Source organism: Erpetoichthys calabaricus, chromosome 1 (genome assembly GCF_900747795.2).
Source record: "Erpetoichthys calabaricus chromosome 1, fErpCal1.3, whole genome shotgun sequence".
Classification (NCBI taxonomy): Eukaryota; Metazoa; Chordata; class Cladistia; order Polypteriformes; family Polypteridae; genus Erpetoichthys; species Erpetoichthys calabaricus.
In genome coordinates this window covers 13,265,169-13,290,857 of record NC_041394.2, presented here as the reverse complement: position 1 = coordinate 13,290,857, position 25,689 = coordinate 13,265,169, and the positions used below count along the sequence as shown (strand labels likewise).

Genomic DNA, 25,689 nt, shown 5'->3' with positions numbered 1-25,689 from the left:
AGAAACACCAAATAAGAGGACAAGTCAAGAATAGAATTGATAAACACACAGCGGTCATATCAAAAGGCCGAAAGATGACGAATTAACAAGAGGGTGAGGCATGAATTGAAGTCGATAAACAAGCAAAGGTCATTAATGAAACGGCAGAGTGAGAGCAAATTAATAAGAGCAGCCACTTGCTGCTGCTGCTGGTCGGCTGCAACTTACTATTGTTTATAATGGTAGTCGGTCGCAGTGTGTCGTGGCCTGTCTGCACCCCGATGATTGTGCTAGATCTCCTAGACTCTGATGATTAGAGGGACCCATTGCCTTAGTTGTGGGCAAAGAAACTTACATGGGAAAAAGTGGACACCACAAAGGGTGAGAAACAGAAGACAAGACAAGAATAGAACTGATAAACAAGCAGAGGTTATAAGCAAAATGACTGAAAAATGGTGAATTAATAACAAGACAAGACAAGAATGGAAGGTGACAAACAAGCAAAAGTCGTTAATGCAAAGGCAGAGCAATGTCGAATTAACAAGAGGACGTCAGGAGAATTGAAGCTGACAAATAAGCACAGGTCATGAAGGAAAAGGCAGAGAGTTATGGCAAATTGATAAGAGGACAGGACAAGAATCAAAGTCGATAAACAGAAGTCATTAACGAAAAAGGCAGAAAGATGGCGAATTAACAAGAGGTTCAGACAAGAACTGAAGTTGCTAAACAAGCAAAGGTCGTTAATGAAAAGGCAGAGACATGACGAATTAACAAGAAAGTGAGAAAAGAATCAATCAATAAAGTAGTGGATGTTATTAACGAAAAGGCAGAGGGATAGCTAGTTAACAAGGGGACGAGACAAGACTCGAGAGTCGGAAACCAGGCATAATTTTGACGACCAAAATAACAAGTGATTCCCTAATGAAAAATTATGTTACCACAATGGAGAGTTGTTTATTTATGTTTTTTAAAGAAACCGCGAGTGTACTGCTTGCACGATGTGACAGCAGTTTTAAAAGACAGAATGGAATTAGGAGATGATACAGACAGATTAGAATTCTACTAGGGTTCATAACCAGAAGGAATAAATTTAAATGAACCAATCAGTAAAGTATACCCAGGATTGTAGTCAAATCATAAGCCAAAAAACGAAAGCTTAGCCACAGCCAAAAAAAAAAACGAAAGCAGAATACAAAATTAATAATATGAGTGCAAATAAAGTTGTTGTAACCAGTAACACAGACACTACCAATAAGAAAGACACTAAAGGATATCTTCTTAGGGAGTTGGCCTTGTGGACAACTGGGATCTTTTCGAGAGAAAGGCCGCATAACTTCAGACAAGCTGGTCTGCACCCATACAGATTCTGTTCCTGGGTCCTTTCCGACAACATCTCAAAAGTAATCTGTCTTTCCAAACTACGTCATTTTAGTCTTGTTAGATGTGTACTGCATTAGTACTATAATAACTAACTATAGTCTAACTAAAAACCCTGGACAAAGTGGTATAAATGCAAATAATTTAATTACCATCTCACCTATAGATGTGCACTGTATTAGAACTAGATTATAGTTTAGTCTATAGATTAAAGAAAAAATCTGCACTGAGCGGCTTTAACAAGAATAACCTTATTACTATTTCAAGCTGCCGCAACACTCCAGTTCAGCTCTGCTAAATATTAGAGCATTAACCGGTAAGACCTTGTCACGCATGGGCATTGGAGGACACCTCTGAGGGCTGGGGAAAGCTATTTAGTAACTCGCCGAGACAAGAGGGGGACTACCACTGACTCAGAGAAACCGCCCAGTAAGGGCACTTAGCCCCGCCCCTTCTGGAAGTTTCGTCATTAAAGACGCGCAGCTTAAAGAGAGGCATCATTTGTTGGAAGACCCAAATAAGCATCACGGTGGAGCACGAGATTAAAACTCCAAAGAAGGAGGAAAAGGCAGTAGATAGATAGATAGATAGATAGATAGATAGATAGATAGATAGATAGATAGATAGATAGATAGATAGATAGATAGATAGATAGATAGATAGATAGATAGATAGATAGAGTGAAAGGCACTATATAATAGATAGATAGATAGATAGATAGATAGATAGATAGATAGATAGATAGATAGATAGATAGATAGATAGATAGATAGATAGATAGATAGATAGATAGATAGATAGATAGATAGAGTGAAAGGCACTATATAATAGATAGATAGATAGATAGATAGATAGATAGATAGATAGATAGATAGATAGATAGATAGATAGATAGATAGATAGATAGATAGATAGATAGATAGATAGATAGATAGATAGATACTTTAATAATCCCAAAGGGGAAATTCACATACTCCAGCAGCAGCATACTGATAAAGAAAATATTAAATTAAAGATTGATAACAATGCAGGTATATAGACAGACAATAACTTTGTATAATGTTAACGTTTACCCCCCGGGTGGAATTGAAGAGTCGTATAGTGTGGGGGAGGAACGATCTCCTTAGTCTGTCAGTGGAGCAGGACGGTGACAGCAGTCTGTCGCTGAAGCTGCTCCTCTGTCTGGAGATGATCCTGTTCAGTGGATGCAATGGATTCTCCATGATTGACAGAAGTCTGCTGAGCGCCCGTCGCTCTGCCACAGATGTCAAACTGTCCAGCTCCGTGCCTACAATAGAGCCTGCTTTCCTCACCAGTCTGTCCAGGCGTGAGGCGTACCTCTTCTTTATGCTGCCTCCCCAGCACACCACCGCGTAGAAGAGGGCGCTCACCACAACCGTCTGATAGAACATCTGCAGCATCTTATTGCAGATGTTGAAGGACGCCAGCCAGTAATTAAGCAGCTTAGTGATTACTCAATTCAATATTTTGTTCTTGAAGTTCCAAGGGCAGCACGGTGGCACAGTGCTAGTGCTGCTGCTTTGCAGTTTCACTTCCCGGGTCCTCCCTGCGTGGAGTTTGCATGTTCTCCCCGTGTCTGCGTGGGTTTCCTCCCACAGTCCAAAGACATGCAGGTTAGGTGCATTGGTGATCCTAAATTGTCCCTAGTGTATACTTGGTGTGTGGGTGTGTGTGTGTGTGTGCCCTGCGGTGGGCTGACGCCCTGCCCAGGGTTTGTTTCCTGCCTTGTGCCCTGTGTTAGCTGGGATTTGCTCCAGCAGACCCCTGTGACCCTGTAGTTAGGATATAGCGGATTGGATAATGGATGGATGGATAAGTTCCAGTCAGAAGTTAGAACAAATCATAGAACAGAAACTGTGCTAGTTAAAGTAGTAAATAATTTGTGGGTTTATGTGGAGAGAGGCCAAATATCTGTTCTTGTTTTCTAAGATTTGAGTGTAGCATTTGACTACACAGACCTCCGTATTCTTATAAATCACCTTAGACCAGGAGTCTCCAACACTTCGCTCACGAGATACCGGTAGCTCGCAGCCCCTTTCCAAGTAGCTCACCAAAGGGTTAATGAATCCTACATAAATTTGAAAACTTGATTAGTCAAATTAGGGGTGGGCGATCTTTCCAAAAAATCATATCACAATCCTTTTAACACAAAATCACGATCCACCATCTGAATTGAAATCTATCTTTTCAATATGGCATACACTTAAGAGAATATCCGGACTCAGACTCATCAAGACCTAAGTATCACTATCAAACAAAGTTGAATTCAATTGTTCTGTCGTTCCCTAGCTAAGCGGAGTTAAGAAACACGCCCCGAAGCTAGTGAGTGAGTGAGGAAGGTCCCTCCCTTCGGCCCGCTGCGCGTTTCTTGGATTCACGCAATAAATCGGTACGGCAAGTGAACCATGATCCATAGCGAAATGAGAGAAGTCGCAAAATCAACCGGAATGTTCAAGCAAATTATAGAAAAAAACCCAATCTAAATCCGTTAAGTATTTCTCTCGTGAAAAGCAGACAGACAGACAGACATTGGATTTTATATATTATTATATATTAGTAAACCTTCAAAATAATGTGCAGTTAAAGTCTCAACAGCATTTCTGGAGCTTAGTAGAGCCAGATAACTATAAGAATCTTCACCAAGCAGCTCTGCAAATGTCTGCTTTGTTTGGGTCTCCATACCTCTGTGAGTCTGAAATGCATGTCATGAAATCAAAGTTCAGAACAAGACGGACAGACGGACATTTAAATGACTCCATAAGCGTGAACCTGAAAAGCTCCACTCCACCAGACACCTCTGTTGTTGAGTCCATGCAGTGCCAGTCATCTCACTAACTAAAAAACACATCACACATGCAACTGGATATGTGAATAAAGTGACACAGTGACATGGAACAAAATGACAAATGAATAAGTCATATCAGTTGTGATATGGGGGTCCATGCATGGCCAGGACGCCCCTTCACCACATCTGCCAGGGGGACAGGGGTGGGAAGCCCAGTATCTCCCCCTGGACGCTAGATGGCAGCCTCCCTGGGTTGCAGCGGTGCCTCAGAGTCTTCAGAGTTGCAGCTCTGTGGGGTTCCACAGGCGACGCCAGGGGATGCTGCAACAGAAGCGGCTGGGCCCTTTTGGGCACTGGTTTCGCCTTACCCGGAAGTGCAGCCGGATGTCCATAATCAACCACCTGGAGCACTTCTGGGTGCCCAATAAAAGGGAGCCAGCGACCACCACTCAGCAGCCAGAGTCGGATGGAAGGAGGACAAAGCTGTGGATGAGTGGTGGTGGAAGAGAGAGGAGTGTGATGACTCAGTGCTGAGAGATAGGGACTGTGCTGTGGCTGGAGGGATTCTGGGGAAGACGTGCCCTCCAGCTGAAGAAAAATAAAAGTCTGTGCCGGGTTAAAACGCAATATAGCGCCTTTCTTACACTGTGTATTTGGAATTGCATTGTTTTGTTTTGACAGCATTCAGATTTTAATTCAAAAATGTGAGATACACTAGAAAATGAATACAGACATACAAAATGCACTTGCAGGTGAAGTAAATATTTTTTGTGATGTTTTAATGCAAAATGTGAGTTGTGGACACCAACATTTTGTAAATGTTCAGGCAAAACAAGCTTATTCAGTCTGTTTGGGTTGAAATAAGCTATGAGAATAAACGTTAGAGAACAGGAGTAGCTCTCGGCCATTTTCATTTTGTAAAATTAGCTCTCGGGGGGAAAAAACGTTGGAGACCCCTGTCTTAAACAGTGGGTGGGCCTCCCTGGCAGGGTCTTCAATTGGTTTCAGTCTTAAAACTAACAGGTAGAAAATTCTTTGTGAGTTGTCGTGATTGTATTTTAGAGATCCATGATATTTTATATGGTGTACCACAAGAATCTTTTCTGGGTCTCCATGCTTCCATTAAGTCAGATTATCTCAAAGCACAAGATGAGCTGCCACAGCTATGCAGATGACACACGGCTTTATTTATCGATAGCTCCTGATGCTCTTGGCTCTCCAATTCAATGTCTTAGCAGTATTTCCTATTGGATGAGTAATGACTTTCTCAAACTAAATCAAGGGAAAACAGAAATCCTAGGGATTGGCAAAGATGGATATAGCAAGGATATAAGAATAGGCCTATAACTTGATCCCTTAGGCTTAAAAATCCAATTTAAGGGTAATCATTGACTCTGACCTAAACTTGAACCCTTAAACTGCCAGAACTGGCAATACTCGGTTCCCAATGCAATTTGCCAGCACTCCGGAGCCAAGTATATTTGGCAACATACATTCGTTGAATGCTGCAACTGGCTATAGTCAGTTCCCAGTGCAATTTGCCAGCACGCTGGAGCTGATCAGTCCATGCCGTACTTTCATTGAGCAGCCAGCTTATGACCACTGGCACCCCCTAGTGAATCAGCATCACTGTCCCTGGGATTCAGCCACTGCACTGGACTATCCTGCCAGCATCAGCGTTGGCCTTTGTGTGCTTGCGTGCAGCCAGTTTAAGCGTAGTTGGCTCAGTGATTTACTGAATTTCATCAATGGCGTCACTTGCACCTTGTACATATAATAAGAGATTGTTGCAGTAGTTTTTTTAAATAGTTTTTACAGTTCATTAGCAGTGTGTAAAATGATCAGTGTTGCAGTAATTGTGATGCTCTTTGCATGAAATAAATGTGTTCTATTAAAATTTCACTTTTTCTTAGCGAATTGTGACGTTTCCTTAAAAAGTGCAGCAAAAAAGTATTTCATGTCCAGGGGTGCATTGACCCCCCAAGTATGTGGTGGTTTAAGAGTTAAATTGCATATTAACCAGATTACTAGAACTGTATTTTTTCACTTAAGGAATATAGCAAAAGTTAAACCTCTTTAAACTTTAAAAGATACTGAAAAATTAATCCACGCTTTTGTTTTTAGTCAACTACATCACTGCAATCAGGACCACCCAAGAAAGACATCATTCTGTTACAATTAACACAGAATGCAGCAGCCAGACGTTTAACTAGAAAAAGAAAATCTGAACACATCTCACAAGTTTTAGCATTGCTACATTGGTTACCCGTGTCATTAGAATTAACTTTAAAAAATTACTAACTAGATGTCCCCCGCGGCTCTGTCCGCGTAGTAGTGAAACAGGAAAAATGAATAGGCAAACAGGTATCGCTAGCTAAGTGGAGGCAAGGTACCCTCTAACACTCGAATGGAGGATGACGAGTGAGTGAAGTAGCCCCCTGCCTGGCTCCCCACTCCTGAGGTCACGCTTCCCCGTCCCCTTGGCCCGCAGGCTCTCTCTCAGATTATCACGAATAAATTGCTGCTGTAAGTGAACTAATAATAGTTTTCTCGTGACAGACATACAGACAGACAGATATATATATATAGAGAGAGAGATGGTTTACAAAGACTTCAATAATTTTTGCTCCATTCTATATTGTGGAATGACTATCCCCCTACAATCCAAGTCGTAACCTTAGATCCTCGAATGGAGGTCTCCTTATACAGTCATATGAAAAAGTTTGGGAACCCCTCTTAATTCTTTGGATTTTTGTGTCTCATTGGCTGAGCTTTCAAAGTATCAACTTCCTTTTAATATCTGACATGCCTTATGGACACAGTAGGATTTCAGCAGTGACATTAAGTTTATTGGATTAACAGAAAATATGCAATATGCATCATAACAAAATTAGACAGGTGCATAAATGTGGGCACCCCAACAGAGATATGACATCAATACTTAGTTGATCCTCCTTTTGTAAATCTAACAGCCTCTAGACGCTGTCCTCCTATAGCCTGTGATGAGTGTCTGGATTCTGGATGGAGGTATTTCTGACCATTCTTCATACCAAATCTCTCCAGTTCAGTTCAATTTGATGGCTGACAAGCATGGACAGCCTGCTTCAAATCATCCCATAGATTTTCGATGATATTCAAGTCAGGGGACTGTGACGGCCATTCCAGAACATTGTACTTCTCCCTCTGCATGAATGCTTTTGTAGATTTTGAACTGTGTTTTAGGTCATTGTCTTGTTGGAATATCCAACCCCTGCGTAACTTCAACTTTGTGACTGATGCTTGAACATTATCCTGAAGAATTTGTTGATATTGGGTTGAATTCATCCAACCCTCGACTTTAACAAGGGCCCCAGTCCCTGAACTAGCCACACAGCCCCACAGCATGATGGAACCTCCACCAAATTTGACAGTAGGTAGCAGGTGTTTTTCTTGGAATGCGGTGTTCTTCTTCTGCCATGCAAAACGCTTTTTGTTCTGACCAAACAACTTAATTTTTGTCTCATTAGTCCAAAGCACTTTGTTCCAAAATTAATCTGGCTTGCCTAAATGAGCATTGGCATACAACAAGCGACTCTATTTGTGGTGTGAGTGCAGAAAGGGCTTCTTTCTCATCACCCTGCCATACAGATGTTCTTTGTGCAAATTGCGCTGAATTGTAGAACGATGTACAGATACACCATCTGCAGCTAGATGTTCATGCAGGTCTTTGGAGGTGATCTGTGGGTTGTCTGTAACCATTCAGACAGTAATTTCAACACACATCTTTTTAGTAATATCAAAAAGGCAAATTTACAGGGAGATATTATAGTCATGGGGGACTTTAATTATCCAAATAGTAACTGGGATAACCTTGCAAATGGAGGAGCACAAGAGCAGGAGTCTTTAGAAGTAATCAGTGACTGTTTTCTAACACAGCATGTTAAAGCACCAACAAGGGGTGAAGCCTGTCTGGATTTAGTATTTTGTAATAATCAGGATAGAATTGAGGGTGTAGAGGTGATTGGACCATTAGGGTCACGTGACCATAATGTCATACAATTCTCAGTATTTTGTAAGAGTGCAGATGCAAAGACTAAAATTGTTAAGTTGAACTTTGGTAGGGCTAACTTTGAGCAGATGCGACAAAGTCTAAGTAGGATACACTGGGATAAGCTTTTAAGTATGGAGACAGTCGAGGAGCAGTGGAACAGGTTTAAAAATACTTTACATGTAATGCAGGACAGATACAGACCTAAATTTGGAATTAATAGGAAACTAAAATAAAACTCCACGGTGGATTAACAAAGATTTAAAAAAGGAGTTGCAAAGGAAAAAAACTGCTTCATAAGGCATATGTGACTAATGACTGCAAAGTGAATCGTAGAGTGTATGAGAACATGAGGGCAACCATGAAGAAGCATATCAGGGAGGCTAAAAGACAGTTGGAGAGGAATATAGCAGATAAGGTGAAAGACGACCCTAAGAGATTTTTTCAGTATTTTAATAATAAAAGAACAGTCAAGGAGGAGGTCAAGTGCATCAGAAATAGTAAAGGGGAATTAAAAGATACAGACAGTGAAATAGTGGATGCCCTAAACTTACATTTTTCTGAGGTGTTCACAAGTGACCATTTGGATAATCTCCCAGAGGTAACAGGGGCTACTAAGGAGGTTCTGAGGGATTTGGAAATTGTAGAGGGAGAAGTGTTGCTCAGATTAAATAAGCTGAAATAAAACAAATCCCCAGGACCTGATAATATTTACCCTCGAGTTCTTAAGGAGGCTAGCGAGTACATATATAAACCCTTGACACATATTTTTAGGATGTCACTGCACACTGGAGAGATTCCGAAGGACTGGAAAATGGTAAATATCATCCCATTATATAAAAAGGGTGACAGGGCAGATCCAAGCAACTATAGGCCAGTAAGCTTAACATGCATCACAGGAAAATTAATAGAAGGAATTATTAAGGATAAGATTGAGTAACACCTGGCAAGGACAGGAGTTTATTAGGAACAGTCAGCATGGGTTCAGAAGAGGGAGGTCGTGTTTTACTAACATGCTGGAATTCTATGAGAAGGCAACAAAAGGATACGACCAGAGTGGAGCAGATGATCTGATTTATCTTGATTTTCAGAAAGCATTTGATGAGGTCCCACATGAGAGGTTGGGCATCAAATTAAAAGGAGTGGGAGTTCAGGGTGATGTTTGTAGGTGGGTGCAGAATTAGCTCAGACACAGGAAGCAGAGAGTGATGGTGTGAGGAACCTCATCAGAACTTGCCGATGTTAAGAGTGGTGACCAGCAGGGGTCAGTGCTGGGGGCTGCTGCTATTTTCAATATATGTAAATGATTTAGATAGGAATATACTGTAAGTAACAAGCTGGCTAAGTTTGCAGATGATACCAAGATAGCTGGATTAGCAGATGATTTGGAATCCGTTATATCATTACAGAAGGACTTGGACAGCAGACAGGCTTGGGCAGATTTGTGGCAGATGAAATTTAATGTCAGTAAATGTAAAGAATTACACATAGGAAGTAAAAATGTGAGGTTTGAATACACAATGGCCGGTTGGAAAATCGAGAGTCCACCTTATGAGAAGGATTTAGGAGTCATAGTGGACTCTAAGCTATCGACTTCCCGACAGTGTTCAGAAGCCATTAAGAAGGCTTACAGAGTATTAGGTTATATAGCGCCTTGATGTGTGGAGTGGAAGTCCAAGGAGGTTCTGCTCAAGCTTTATAACACACTGGTGAGGCCTCATCTGGAGTACTGGGTGCAGTTTTGATCTCCAGGCTACAAAAAGGACATAGCAGCACTAGAAAAGGTCCAGAGAAGAGCGACTAGGCTGATTCAGAGCTACAGGATATGAGTTATGAGGAAAGATTAAAAGAGCTGAGCTTTTACAGTTTAAGCAAAAGAAGATTAAGAGGTGACAGGATTGAAGTGTTTAAAATTATGAAGGGAATTAGTCCAGTGGATTGAGACTGTTATTTTAAAATGAGTTCATCAAGAACACAGGGACACAGCTGGAAACTTGTTGAGGGTAAATTTCACACAAACATTAGGAAGTTTTTCTTTACTCAAAGAACGATAGACACTTGGAATAAGTCTACCAAGTAGTGTGGTAGACAGTAAGACATTTGAGGACTTTCAAAACTCGACTTGATGTTTTTTTGGAAGAAATAAGTGGATAGGACTGGCGAGCTTTGTTGGGCTGAATGGCCTGTTCTCGTCTAGATCAGGGGTGGGCAGATTCAGTCCTGGAGGACCGCAGTGGCTGCAGGTTTTTGCTCCAACCCAATTGCTTAATAAGAAGCCCTTATTGCTCAAGTAACACTTCAGCTTCACTTTAGTTGTCTCGCTCGTTAAGATTTTGAACCCTTATTGCTTATTTTAGTGTTAAACTGCTGTATTCTTGGTTTTTAATTGCTCCTAATTAGCAATACCATGCAAATGACAAAAGAGACCAGCATTTCTCCATTTAGCTTGTTTTCATTTACACCTGTGTGTATTTATCATGCCCTATTTGGTTTAATTGAATACTTGGAAGGAAAGTGAAGAGAAATAAGTGAAGCACTGAGAATTACTCATCTGTTTTAGACTTCAAATCATTTGGATGATATCCTTAGAAAGGAAAATAAATCTAGGATATGAGAATGACCAGACATGGCAGAGTTAAAGCACTAGCAAGCCATGCAATTAAATAATTGACAAGGATTGGTTTTTAATTAAGCAACTGGGTTGGAAGAAAAACCTGCAACCACTGCAGCCCTCCAGGACTGAATCTGCCCACCCCTGGTCTAGAGTGTTCTATTTTTCTAATTCCCAAAATCCTGCTCATATGCTGCTTCTGTATTTTTCTTGGCCTGCCAGACCTGCTGGGTGTAACAGCAACTGTGCCTGTGGCCTTCCATCTCCTGATTCCATTCCTTACAGTTGAAACTGACAGTTTAAACCTCTGAGATGGCTTTTTGTAGCCTTCCCCTAAACCAGGAGACTCAACAATCTTTGTTTTCAGATCTTTGGAGAGTTGCTTTGAGGATCCCATGCTGTCACTCTTCAGAGGAGAGTCAAAGGGAAGGAAGTACAACTTGCAATTGACCACCTTAAATACCTTTATATCTCATGATGGACACACCTGTCTATGAAGTTCAAGGCTTAACGAGCTCATACCACCAAGTAATCAGCATTGAGCAGTGACAGGCATTCAAATCAGCACAATGACAAGGGGACCCACATTTGTGCACAGCCAGTTTTTCACATTTGATTTAATTTCATACAACTAAATACTGCGTCACTAAAAATCTTTGTTCGGAAAACACCGCAGTACTCAGATGTTCCTAGGAAATGAAAGATGTACCACTGTTATCTTTATTGTTGAAAGGAGAGTCAATTATTATGCAGGCTGAGAGGGGTTCACAAACTTTTTCATATGACTGTAAATCCAAGAACCAAACTTACAAGAAGTGGTGAGGCGGCCTTTTGCTGTTATGCACCCAAAATCTGTAAAATTTTACCAATAGAAATACGCCAGGCTAACACTAAGGAACATTTTAAAACACTGCTAAAAACTCATTATTTTAATTTGCCTTTTTCGTAACTAATTTTCAGTTGTATTCCTAATAGACTATATGGGCATAATATTATCATCTTCTGCAAGGTTCTACAATCTGAACTAAACCCCACTATTCTCTGCTGTTTTTTTCCCAATTCTTCTGTGATGGCGATCTGCGCCACTACCACCCAGTCAAAGCACCATGAAGCCCCCCTGTGCTGATGGATCAAATGCAGGGGTCCTCAAGACCAACTTCATCAAATCCTATCATGTAAAACGTGAAAACTAAGAGGACTGATTTCTGTTAGCTAGAATTCCCTGTGGAGGCTGAGTGGTCTTTTGGCCTTGGAACCCCTGCAGGTTTTTTTGGGTTTTTTTCTCCAGCCTCACTGGAGTTTATTTGTTTTTTCTCTGTCCTCCTGGCCATTTAACCTTATTTTGATTTGTTGTTACTTATTCTGTAATATTACTGCCTAATCTTACTTTCTTTTTCTCGTCTTGTAAAGTGGTTTGAGCTACATTGTTGTATGAAAATGTGCTCTTAGAAAGAAATGTTATTGTTGTTGATGATTATTTTCAGACCCTTGTTGTTGTCACAAATATGATTGGAGACACAGAAAGCACCTTTTTATTACAAAAATTTGCTGCTTCATTGGTAAGTTTTTAGGCTTTTATTTTCTGGTGATGCTCCATGCCCCATGAGCCTCCATTTTAAAGCACCAGAAAGAGCAAGATATTTATTTAAATGTATAGAAGACGCATCACTTTAGAACATACATTTGTGTGGCAATAGCATATGTACTGTTCCATGAATGTGAAGGAATAACTTCAACTTGAAAAATATTGAACTTTTCCTTAAATGCATAATATGTCAAGTGCTAATCGTGTGTAAGTGTGCTAACCAGTCTAATGTGATTAAATGTCTATTTTTGCTTGTTATCTGTTTTTCAGGGTTTTAATGGCTGTCACTGTTTTGCTGCTGGGGTGTTGCATGTCACTAAGTATTTAAGTTGGCTGCTGCAGGAGACTTCATGATTATCGCTTATTTAAGCCCAGATCTTAATTTAACTGGCGTTCAACCTTTGTGTAAAAAGAGGGCCGACATCTCATTTGAAATCCATCATTGAGAGCTAAAAGAAACTTTAAAAACTTGAGCAGTGCTAGTCTGTCTTTTAAAGTGTTCTTAAACTGCCAAGAGAAACCTCTGATTGGCTCTTATTGTTACTACTGTTACTTTTTAAATATCCTGGAGCAACCATCACTGATGACCTGAAGTGGACACAACACATTTCAGCTCTTGTCAAGAAGTCTCGGCAGCTCCTTTACTTCCTCACATGTCTAGAGGACAGACCCCCAATTACTCCATCTGTTCTCACAGACTTCAAAAGGTGCACCATTGACTGGGGGCATCACCTCCTGATGTGGCACCTGCTTGGCTGCTATTCTCACTTCTCCATTGTGCCAGTAGATTCAGGAACAGTTTCAATGCACATGTCTTTAACCCTTTGACGCATATGGGACAAATACAGTATGTCCCTCATATTAAAATGCATGTCTGTAGTTTATTTACACACACAATGATGCAAAATGTTTCGTAATGGATCCAACAGGTGTCAGGCCACTGCAAAAGGTCATTTATATTGTCCACGTTCTTCAAGCAGCCATTTTGTGACGAATAAACAGTGCTTGTTTTTCGGGTGTGCCATGCTAGTTATTTCAGGTGAGTTTTTTAAAATATTAAATTTACTTCTGCTCTTTTTTCGGTGAGATTTATGAATTCATTTGTGTAGATGCTAAAAATCGATGTAAAGATGCAAAATATGCGTAAATACGTATAACATTACATAATATTCTTGAAGGGACACATTTGTCCCAATGTGCTACATGTGTCGATTAGATATACCGGTGTTATTCACTCATTCTACTTCAGATTCCAGTATGGCACGACACTTCCACATTGATGATGACGAAATTATCCAATATTTGAATGCTGATGACACCAGGGATGAGACTAACTTGGTACTTGATACAGAAGATCAAGAATTTTTGAAAGGTGATGCTGACGAGATTGGAACAGATGTAATTATTGAACCACCAGTGAATGACAAAAATTTAGGAAGTGACAATGCTTCCACAGTTACTTCTCCGGAACCTGCTGTTCCCGGTCCTTCTGGTCACCGACCAAAATGAATGAGGTCAGCTGTTGAAACAATGCCAGACACAAATAACTCCTCTCCATCTTCTGCTACGTGTGCTGCGCCTGAAGAACATCCACCTATAACTTTCATATGGCGCAAGTCCTATAGACCTTTTCTGTTCAGAGATGACAAGAAACCACAGGCTTATGGACAAGTTAACGTGGACAAAATCTCAGATTCAGAAACTTTGGATGCAATGCCAATGCCCCTGCAAATATTTGAAGCAGCAATGCAATTTGACAAGCTTGTCAATGAAATACTGGTTCCAGAAAATATCCGGTATATGCAACAGAAAGGAAACACTTTCTTCATTGAACCTGCAGAGATGAAGGCATTAAATGGTATGAACTTGGTCATGAGTTACCATGTTCTGCCAACATTACGGTCCTACTGGTCCACACAACCCAACATGGCAGTGCCATATATCGCCCAAGTTATGCCTTTGCAGCAATTCAAGGCTGTTCGAGCAGCTCTGCATTTTATTGATAACAATGGTTGGCATAATCCTGATGATAGAGCATGGAAATGCACACTTATCATTCATTTCAATGCAGCCTTTCAGGACATACTCAGCATAAGTGAGGAACAGTCCATAGATGAACATATGATCAAATTCAAAGGCCACAATATTATGCACCAATATGTAAAAGGCAAACTAATAAAATTGGGCTTCAAAATGTGGTGCAGGTGTAATGCTTGTACTATATTTATATCAATTTGAACCATATCTTGGCAAGAAAGCACAGCATGTGGAGCATAATTTGTGAGAGTCAGTAATCTTGCACCTTACTGAATCATTACCCAGAACAGGATGCCAAGTATTTTTGATAATTTCTTCAACTCTCCGAATTTGCAGTACATCCTTGCAGAAAAGGACATACGAGCTTGTGGAACGTGCGAATCGGAAAAATATGCCGACCTGTCTGCCAATTGATAAGAACATGAAAAGATTTGGTTGACATTTTGGTGAATAATGCATATGCAGTTACTCTGAAGATCAATGAAATATACCATTTCCATGACACTCCAATGAACCGGATTGAATTTTGGGCAGCCTTGGCACGTTCAGTGATATCTGATTTCTCCTGCAGACAGAGAAGTCCATCCATCCATCCATTGTCTCTCGCTTATCCGAGGTCGGGTCGCGGGGGCAGCAGCTTGAGCAGAGATGCCCAGACTTCCCTCTCCCTGGCCACTTCTTCTAGCTCTTCCGGGAGAATCCCAAGGTGTTCCCAGGCCAGCCGAGAGACATAGTCCCTCCAGCGTGTCCTGGGTCTTCCCCGGGGCCTCCTCCCGGTTAGATGTGCCCGGAAGACCTCACCAGGGAGGCGTCCAGGAGGCATCCTGATCAGATGCCCAAGCCACCTCATCTGACTCCTCTCGATGCGGAGGAGCAGCGGATCTACTCTGAGCCCCTCTCGGATGACTGAGCTTCTCACCTTATCTTTATGGGAAAGCCCAGACACCCTGCGGAGGAAACTCATTTCAGCCGCTTGTATTCGCGATCTCGTTCTTTCGGTCACTACCCATAGCTCATGACCATAGGTGAGGGTAGGAACATAGATCGACTGGTAAATTGAGAGCTTTGCCTTATGGCTCAGCTCCTTTTTCAACACGACAGACCGATGCAGAGCCCGCATTACTGCGGATGCCACACCGATCCGCATGTCGATCTCACGCTCCATTCTTCCCTCACTCGTGAACAAGACCCCGAGATACTTGAACTCCTCCACTTGGGACAGGATCTCGCTACCAACCCTGAGAGGGCACTCCACCCTTTTCCGGCTGAGGACCATGGTCTCGGATTTGGAGGTGCTGATTCTCATCCCAGCCGCTTCACACTCGGCTGCGAACCGATCCAGAGAGAGCTGAAGATCACGGCCTGATGAAGCAAACAGGACAACATCATCTGCAAAAAGCAGTGACCCAATCCTGAGCCCACCAAACCGGACTCCCTCAACGCCCTGGCTGTGCCTAGAAATTCTGTCCATAAAAGTTATGAACAGAATCGGTGACAAAGGGCAGCCCTGGCGGAGTCCAACTCTCACTGGAAACGGGTTCGACTTACTGCCGGCAATGCGGACCAGGCTCTGGCAACGATCGTACAGGGACCGAACAGCCCTTATCAAGGGGGCCGGTACCCCATACTCTCGGAGTACCCCCCACAGGATTCCCCGAGGGACACGGTCGAATGCCTTTTCCAAGTCCAAGACAGAGAAGTATTCCGACAAATATCCAAACACAAAGGCGTACACAAACGGCAGCAAACTCTCACAAGCCAGAACATGCCATGAAAAAGGAAGAAAAATGCAAAAGATGTTATTACTGTGCACAAAAGAAAATTGAAAACAGAACTGACAATGTATGTACAGTGTGTGATGTTCATTTATGTTATACATCTGACAGAAACTGTTTTGTTGATTTTCATAACAAGTAATAACTGGAACCATGACCTTGGCACATACAGGGAAAAATATGTCCCATAATTTTTTAATGACATTATGCATATGCCACTTCTAAAAATTGAATAAATGGATTTTATTAGCTTGTTTCCATATATTTTTCCACAAATTAATATCACCTGATGTGTACTTCTCTTATGTGCATCAAAGGGTTAAGTCACTGAACAGCTAGTCATATTAACATATACTGTACACTGACACATATCTGCGTCTGTGGATGACCTTCCGGGTTCATCTAAAGCATAGGTTCCCAACCTTTTTTGTTTCAGAGCCCACTTTTTCAAAGAGTGATTCGATAGCACCCCCCTTGGGTGAACTATACTATACTATATATTGAAAAACAAAGTCACTTTTTTAAAATTATTTTATTAGAAGATATTAACAACATTGGTGTATTGCTCAAAGTATGATTAAAAAATATATATTAATAAAAAAATGAATAAAATATTATTAGTGAGAGGGCTGAGCTTGGTGTGATGACACTAATTTTTGATGTTTGGTGCCATTTTTGTCATCAGCAGTCTTAAATCGCCGCAATCCACTATTGACAATCTGTTTCTTTTCTTTGTTAATAGATTGTTGTCCATGCTGAATCCACTTTTTGGCTCTATAAATGATGGGAGACCTGTAGATCGTCTAATTCGTGTCGCCATCAGGGAAAAGTAGTGTTTCTTCCCAATGAAGAGGCCTATCTGCGAGAATTAAAAGATTTGTTGTTTGGTGAAAGTGAAATCCACACGGCAGAGAAACAAAGTGGCTGGCGTATAGCACAGGTCATTTGGGGGGGGGGGGGGGGGATGATAAGTGAAGTGAGCCGGGGGCAAAGCCCCCTAGTTTTTAATATGTAGGTCCACATAAGTTTTCCTTCGAATGTGATCTGTAGGTACCGCACTGTAATTTTAGGTTTACACTTGCTCTGAAGGAATTTCGAAACAATCTGGTACTGGTGAAAAAAACTTCTCACGTATTTATAGTAATGTTCAATGAACCTGCACGTGCGTTAATCTAATAAGGACTTGCATGATCTGAGAATGCATGACTTGTGCAAACTTGTAAACATAATGTACCAATACCTACTATTTAATACGGATGGGTCTTTCTTAATGGACATTTAGAATAATTGGTTGAAACATGCGTTCGCTGATTTTTAGTATTAGTCAAATTTTTCAGCACGTTCTTGCGAGTATTGCCCAAGGGGGCGGCGGCTGGTCCTCAACGCCCCCTTAATATGTCTTGGAACAGAAATGCCCCCTTAGATTTCTTCAGCGTTCACCAGTGGGCAGCACCGTCCCCATTAGGAACCTTAGATCTAAAGCAAGTACTACCACCCCAGGTTGAGAGGGGGCGCTCATGCTGGCCTTCTCCTCTTCTTTTCCCTCCACAGCATGAAGAAGATGTTTAGTGAGGGCAACTGACTCTGCCCATTCTGGGCCTTCCACCTCTATCGCCTGCTGCTAATGGAAGGAGCCGGTCAGATCTGAACCAATTGCACCACTGAGCTGAGCTCCCCAAAATCTAACGAAGATTACCAAAGAAACGGTGTATGTTACCTTGCTATTTTGTTCTAGTGGCTCATAGACACCATGCACCAAGATATACAGACAATCAAATACCTTGAACTTGCATTTTAATGACGCTTACAGATATGAAGAAGTCAATAACCTGTGACGATGCGGGTCCTCTCCACGCTCCCATGCAGCTTCAGGGAGCTGTTGAACCCGACACTGTCGGTAATGTCACCGATGAGCTTGGCAGTGAACAAATGGAGCAAAGGGATGGTGTAAAAAAAATGCCAAGTGCTTTTGTTTAAAACAATAACCAACAAAACAAAGTTCAAATTAAATAAAGTGCAGTGCATCTAAACGTCAATCATTAAATAAATAATCCATAAAAACGAGTGAAAAGGTGGAGGTTAAAAACACCATAGAAAAATCCTTTTAAAACAACGAAGTTAAAACAATGGCTGGAAGCTGTCCTTTAAAAATAAAGCCTGGTGTATTCCTACTGCTGACTGGCGACTCCCCTGTTTCTCCCATCCAGGCAATACACCAGGGGAGTCACCCCAGCTGCAGCTGACCTGCTCTGCCTGCTTCTGCTGGTCTGTTTGCCTCACCGATCCCCGGCTCCAGTAGGCTCCACCAAACAGCAGGGCGCTCACGCTGGGGAATCCACATCCCAAGTTCCGACTCCCGCTGCCTTCTCGGCCTTACGTGGCCAGCCGTCCTTCTTCTGGTCACTCCCGCTCTTCACTAAATGTTCAGCGGGAGCGACCACAATCCACTACTCCTCGGGTGCCGGCCAAACATCCAGGCTCCCTCGCTCACTCTCCTGCACCAGCTTTCTCCTCCTGCTTCCAGCCTTCTCCTGCAACCTCCCATTATTTCCTGTTCTCTCTTTTCTTTTTCTTCACCCCTTCCTAGCCGCCTCACGCTTCTATTTATATACGGGGGCATGGATCAGCTGTGGCAATCAGCAGCCCCCGGGAACAATTACAGATGTGGATGACTCCTCACCTGTGCACTTAAGCAAGGACCGCCCGCATCACGGACCCCCCCGGAAACCGCTTCCACCACACTACCACGTGGCCTTTGACAGGATCTGTGGACCCGCTATACCACATGACATCCCAAAAGAGAGAGACTGTCATAGAGTCGCTGATTTGGAAAATGTGGAAGACGTTCTGCTTAGATTCATGCTAGTAACCCCAGAGTTTTATTCTCTACCATTGATCTTTTGCTAAACCCAGGTCACTCAATGGAACGCCTCCAAATAAAAGAATAAATAATATTAGAAATAATATAGTAGATCTCCCCAATACTGATCCCCTTAAATCCCGGTACTCCATTTTAAACAAATTAAATTCTTTCACCAGGATAGATTTACCTGATTTATATAAAATAATTTCTCGACTGAGACCTTCCACCTGCGTCCTTGACCCAATACCAACAAGTTTTTGCAAAGAAGTATCTGGCGTTGCTAATTGATAGTATTCTTGACATAGTAAACTTGTCATTAGATACGGGGCTCTTCCCAGACTGTCTTAAGACTGCTGTAGTCAAACCCCTGCTCAAGAAAAATAATCTTGACTCCTCTGCTTTTGAAAATTTTAGACCTATTTCTAACCTGCCTTTCTTAAGTAAAATACTAGAGAAGGCAGACATTATGCAGCTTAATGACCACCTCAATAAACCTGCTATTCTTGATAAGTTTCAGTCAGGGTTTGGAACAAATCACAGTACAGAAACTGCACTCGTTAAAGTAGTCAATGACTTGTGGGTAAATGCAGACAGAGGCCATCTATCTGTTTTCATCCTCCTAGATCTGAGTGGTGCATTTGATACCATTGATCACAATATTCTTAGAAAGCACCTTAGTCAGTGGGTGGGGCTCTCTGGCAGGGTCTTAAATTAGTTTGAGTCTTATCTGGCAGGAAGGAAATTCTTTGTTAGTTGTACAAATTATACTTCAAAGACCCCTGATATTCTATATGGTGGTCGACAAGGATCTATCCGGGGTCCGCTGCTCTTTTTGATCTCCATGCTTCCGTTAGGTCAGATGATCTCAAGGCCTAACGTGAGCCACCACAGCTATGCTGACAACACACAACTGTATTTATCAATAGCGCCTGATGACCCCGACTCTCTTGATTCACGGACACAATGTCTTACTTGTGTTTCTGAATGGATTACTAGTAATTTTCTCAAACTAAATAAGGAGAAAACAGAAATTTTAGTGATTGGCAAAAATGGATATAATGAGGGTATTAAAAATAAACTTGATCCATTAGGCTTAAAAGTCAAGACAGAGGTAAGGAATTTAGGTGTAATTATTGACTCTGACCTGAATTTTAAATCACATATTAATCAGATTACTAGGACAGCATTTTTTCACTTAAGAAATATAACAAAAGTTAGACCTCTTATAACTTTGCAAGATGCTGAGAAATGAGTTCACACTTTTGTTTTCAGTCGACTACATGATTGTAACGCACTCCTCTCAGGACCACCCAAAAAAAGACATCAATCAATGGCAACTTGTACAGAATGGAGCTGCCAGAATCTTAACTAGGAAAAGAAAATCTGAGCACATCTTTCCAGTTCTGATGTCACTACACTGGTTACCTGTGCCATTTAGAATTGACTTTAAAATCCTGCTTATGGTTTACAAAGCCTTCAATAATCTCTGCTCAGTCCGATATTTCAGAATGGCTGTCACCTTACACTCCCAATCGTAACCTTAGATCTTCAAATAAATCTCTGCTTAGAATTACAAGAGCTAAACTTAAAAGAAGTGGTGAGGCGGCCATCTGCTGTTATCCACCTAAAATCTGGAATAGATTACCAATAGAAATTCACCAGGCTAATACAGTGGAACATTTAAAAAAAAACTGCTAAAAACCCGTTATTGTAACATGGCTCTCTCGTAGCTTCATTTTAGTTTAACCTTGATATTCTGTATATGTATTTAATTATCATTATTATTCTTGGTGGCTCCACAATCTGTACTAATCCCTACTTTCTCTGCTGTTCTTTTTACGGCTTTCTGTGGTGCTGATCTGTGCCACCACCACCTGATCAAAGGACCATGATGTCCCTACATTGATGGATTGAAGGACAGAGGTCCACATGACTGTCATCATCAAATTCTTCCTTGTGAAGCCAGAAAACCATGAGGACTGATTGAGATCATTGATGTCAGGTAGAATGCCTATAGGGGGCTGGGTGGTCTCGTGGCATTGGGACCCCTGCAGATTTTGTTTTTTTTTTCCAGGAGTATTTTTTTTTCTGTCCTCCCAGGCCATGTGACCTTACTTTTATTCTATGTTATTTAGTATTGCCTAATTTTATTTTTATATTTTGTTTTTTTTTCTCTTTCTTCATCCTGTAAAGCACTTTGAGCTACATCTTTTGTATGAAAATGTGCTTTATAAATAAATGTTGTTGCTGTCTTCACCAAGGCAGTGTGGAGATTAATCAAGAAGGCTAATAGGACGTTACGTCATATGGTGCCCTACTGTCTGGAGTACAAATCGAAGGAGGTAATGCTTACCTATAAAACATCCTAATAAGGCCCCACTTGAAGTACCAGGTGCAGTTTTAATCTCCATATTGCAAAAAGCAACATTATAGAAAGTGTAGAGGAAATCAGCTAGACTGATTAAAGGACTGAGAGCTCAGAGGTATGAGAAAAGATTGGACGAGTTGATCCTCTCCAGTTTAAGACATTAAGAGCAGACATGATGGAAGTGTTTAAATCGCCATTAGTTTTACTGAATCAGGACATAATCTCTGTGTTATTTTTATCACTAGCCTGTCGTTTAAAGCATACATTACAAAGCCATCCAAAACATGTTTTTTCCATCTTAAAAAGGTTGGAAAACGTAGATGTTTGGTAAATATGCAGGATACTGTGAAATGAATCCCATTTATTTCTAGTGGGATTGACTACTGCAATGTGGTGTTCACTGGCTGTTCTTTATTCAGCTTCTAGTTAATTCGAAATGCTGCTGCAAAAATTATTATAAGAACTAGAAAGTACAAACACATAACTCCAGTTCTCAAGTCCTTACACTAGCTCCTGGTTAAGTTTAGGGCAGATTTCAAAATTCTCCTTTAAAAAGATAAACCCTTAAACGGCAAAGGCCCTGGTTTATTTATGTGAACTTATCGTTACTTACAAACTAAAGTACACAGTGAGATCTCAAGATTCCAGGCTGTTTAATGATTTTAAGGATTAATAAAATAATAGTGGGGGTGGTCAACCTTTGAGTTACAGGGCCCTGAAACTGTGGAATGGTCTGCCTGATACTATAAGAGGTGCCCCTTCAGTTTCAGCTTTTAAATCAGGCTGAAGACTCACAACTTCAGTTTAGAATACCATGACTAGAGCTGCTGATTAGCTGCGTATACTGCATCTCTGTTTGTCAATCATTCGTACTAAAATATAACTAGGGGGATCTGCCACCTTCTCGCTTCGCTTGATAACCCTCTCCCCAAACCCACACCGGTTTACACTACGCGCCTGCAACTTAGCATCTCTGCCACTTACATTGTGAGGGGGGGGGGGGGGGCGGAACGAACGCATGCTAAGGAGATGTGGACGGATCAGCTGCTGCTGCCGAGCTGCGTGTTCTGCTTGTCGCACTGCACATCGGTCATTTAAAAGCCTGTACAGCAGCTGTCCTTTTGTCTCACTGCCTTGCCTCGCGGGACGTTAAAGTGTCTTCCGAGAAGATCACATATCGACACAAGATTTTTTTTTTATTATAATAGAGAGATATGATATTTATAAACTGTTGCTACTAACGCTTGCCTATTCTGTTTCTCTTCTCGGTATCCTCATGTGGCGCTTGGTGGCACTGCAGCCAAGCTGTTTTCCTGCCTATAGAAAAGTCATCTCAGGTAAAGGAGCAGTGGAATCATTGGATAGAAGTGTTCTTTTATTTGATTGGCTGGCCCAGCACTGACTCAGCTGTAGAATGGCCAATGAAAGGGATGTGGCTTGTGGGCCGAGGTCACCAGGACTCTGACTGTGTCTGGTTTGTCCGATTCCTTTTCTACAGTCTGGCTGTGGTTCTACAATTAACTGATACACAGACATTGTTGTTTTTCTCTTATGTTAATTAGTTTCTACCTTGTTTTTCATTTTCTTAAACAAATCTGCATCCTCATTATGTGACAGTTCTGTATTTAGTGAGTGATATAATTTATTCTTGCATTTTGTCTTGAGAGTTGTCGCTTGGTCACTTAGTGTGTGGCGCAGTGCAAGAACAAAGATGCTTGTACTGTTGTGTTGTATTTCTGAGGTGGCCATGATAGATTGGCCATCTGGCTCTGTGAAGAGGATCACTTGTGTTCTGCTTTGTGTGTTCTGTTTATCCAGTTTTTATTCACACACATTGCTCACCCAACCTACCTGGAAGGGGGTCTTTTTTGCCCTGCCCAGAATTTCCTCCATTTTTTTTTCCTACAAGATATTTATTTGGGTTTTTTTCCTTGGGTTCGTAGAGAGTCAAGGTTTGGGGAGGCTGTCAAAAAACAGGGCCTGTTAAAGCTCATCGAGGCATTCCTTGTGTGATCTTTGGGCTTCACGAGAAATAAATTGTTGTTTAAAACTATGAAAGGAATTAGTACAGTACAGTTAGGTCCATAAATATTTGGACAGAGACAACTTTTTTCTAATTTTGGTTCTGTACATTACCACAATGAATTTTAAATGAAACAACTCAGATGCAGTTGAAGTGCAGACTTTCAGCTTTAATTCAGTGGGGTGAACAAAACGATTGCATAAAAATGTGAGGCAACTAAAGCATTTTTGTAACACAATCCCTTCATTTCAGGGGCTCAAAAGTAATTAGACAAATTAAATAATTGGAAATAAAATGTTCATTTCTAATACTTGGTTGAAAACCCTTAGCTGGCAATGACAGCCTGAAGTCTTGAACTCCTGGACATCACCAGATGTTGGGTTTCCTCCTTTTTAATGCTCTGCCAGGCCTTTACTGCAGCGGCTTTCAGTTGCTGTTTGTTTGTGGGCCTTTCTGTCTGAAGTTTAGTCTTCAACAAGTGAAATGCCTGCTCAGTTGGGTTAAGATCAGGTGACTGACTTGGCCATTCAAGAATTTTCCACTTCTTTGCTTTAATGAACTCCTGGGTTGCTTTGGCTGTATGTTTTGGGTCATTGTCCATCTGTATCATGAAACGCCGCCCAATCAATTTGACTGCTGTATTTAGCTGGATTTGAGCAGACAGTATGTCTCTGAACACCTCAGAATTCATTCGGCTGCTTCTGTCCTGTGTCACATCATCAATAAACACTAGTGTCCCAGTGCCACTGGCAGCCATGCACGCCCAAGCCATCACACTGCCTCCCTCCACCGTGTTTTACAGATGATGTGCTATGCTTTGGATAATGAGCTGTTCCACGCCTTCTCCATACTTTTTTCTTGCCATCATTCTGGTAGAGGTTGATCTTGGTTTCATCTGTCCAAAGAATGTTTTCCCAGAACTGTGCTGGCTTTTTTAGATGTTCTTTAGCAAAGTCCAATCTAGCCTTTCTATTCTTCAGGCTTATGAGTGGCTTGCACCTTGCAGTGCACCCTCTGTATTTACTTTCATGCAGTCTTCTCTTTATGGTAGACTTGGATATCGATAAGCCGACCCCCTGGAGAGTGTTGTTCACTTGGCTGGCTGTTGTGAAGGGGTTTCTCTTCACCATGGAAATGATTCTGCGATCATCCACCACTGTTGTCTTCCGTGGACATCCAGGTCTTTTTGCGTTGCTGAGTTCACCAGTGCTTGCTTTCTTTCTCAGGATGTACCAAACTGTAGATTTTGCCACTCGTAATATTGGAGCAATTTCTCCGATGGGTTTTTTCTGTTTTCGCAGCTTAAGGATGGCTTCTTTCACCTGCATGGAGAGCTCCTTTGACCGCATGTTGTCTGTTCACAGCAAAATCTTCCACATGCAAACACCACACCTCAAATCAACTCCAGGCCTTTTATCTGCTTAATTGATAAGGACATAACGACGGACTTGACCACACCTGCCCGTGAAATAGCCTTTGAGTCAATTGTCTAATTACTTTTGAGCCAATGAAATGAAGGGATTGTGTTAAAGAAATGCTTTAGTTGCCTCACATTTTTATGCAATCGTTTTGTTCACCCCACTGAATTAAAGCTGAAAGTCTGCACTTCAACTGCATCAGAGTTGTTTCATTTAAATTCATTGTGGTAATGTACAGAACCAAAATTAGAAAAAAGTTGTCTCTGTCCAAATATTTATGGACCTAACTGTATATCCCTACTGTTACCTTAACATAAATTCTTCAACAAGACCATAGGAACATGGTTAGAAACTTGGTAAAGGTACATTTCACACAAATGTTGGAAACTTTTCATCACACAAAGAACAACAGGCCAGTGGAATAAGTTATCAATTAACGTGCTGGATGGTAGGACTTTAGGGACCATCAGATCTCGACTCATTATTCTGGGGACTTTAAGGATTGGGGAGCTTGTTGGGTTGGGAAGCCTCTTCTTAGCAGACTATGGACAGCATGCAGTGGTTTTTTTCTTGCCACTCTTACGGTTTCAACAAGAGTTCATCCTCCTGGTGTTGGAAATGCTGAACTGCCCCAGGCTGTACTTCACCCTCCTAGCAGGTGTACATTTTCAGCTTTAACCACCTTCTGGGGACAACCGGCAGACAAGTAGATCTCATTATTCCAGAATATTCACATAATTGGTGCAGGCTGGGCCCTATGGACGGTGTCCGTACTCAGACAGCTGTGCCAGAGACAGCTTGGTGAATGTCAGCGGGCCCT

General features: G+C 41.5%; 1 protein-coding gene across 2 annotated transcripts in view; it reads right to left on the bottom strand.

Moving 5' to 3' along the window:
• The window catches only part of npas1 (neuronal PAS domain protein 1), a 374,233-nt gene that overhangs the window by 309,690 nt on the left and 38,854 nt on the right, over positions 1 to 25,689 (bottom strand). The window lies entirely within an intron of this gene.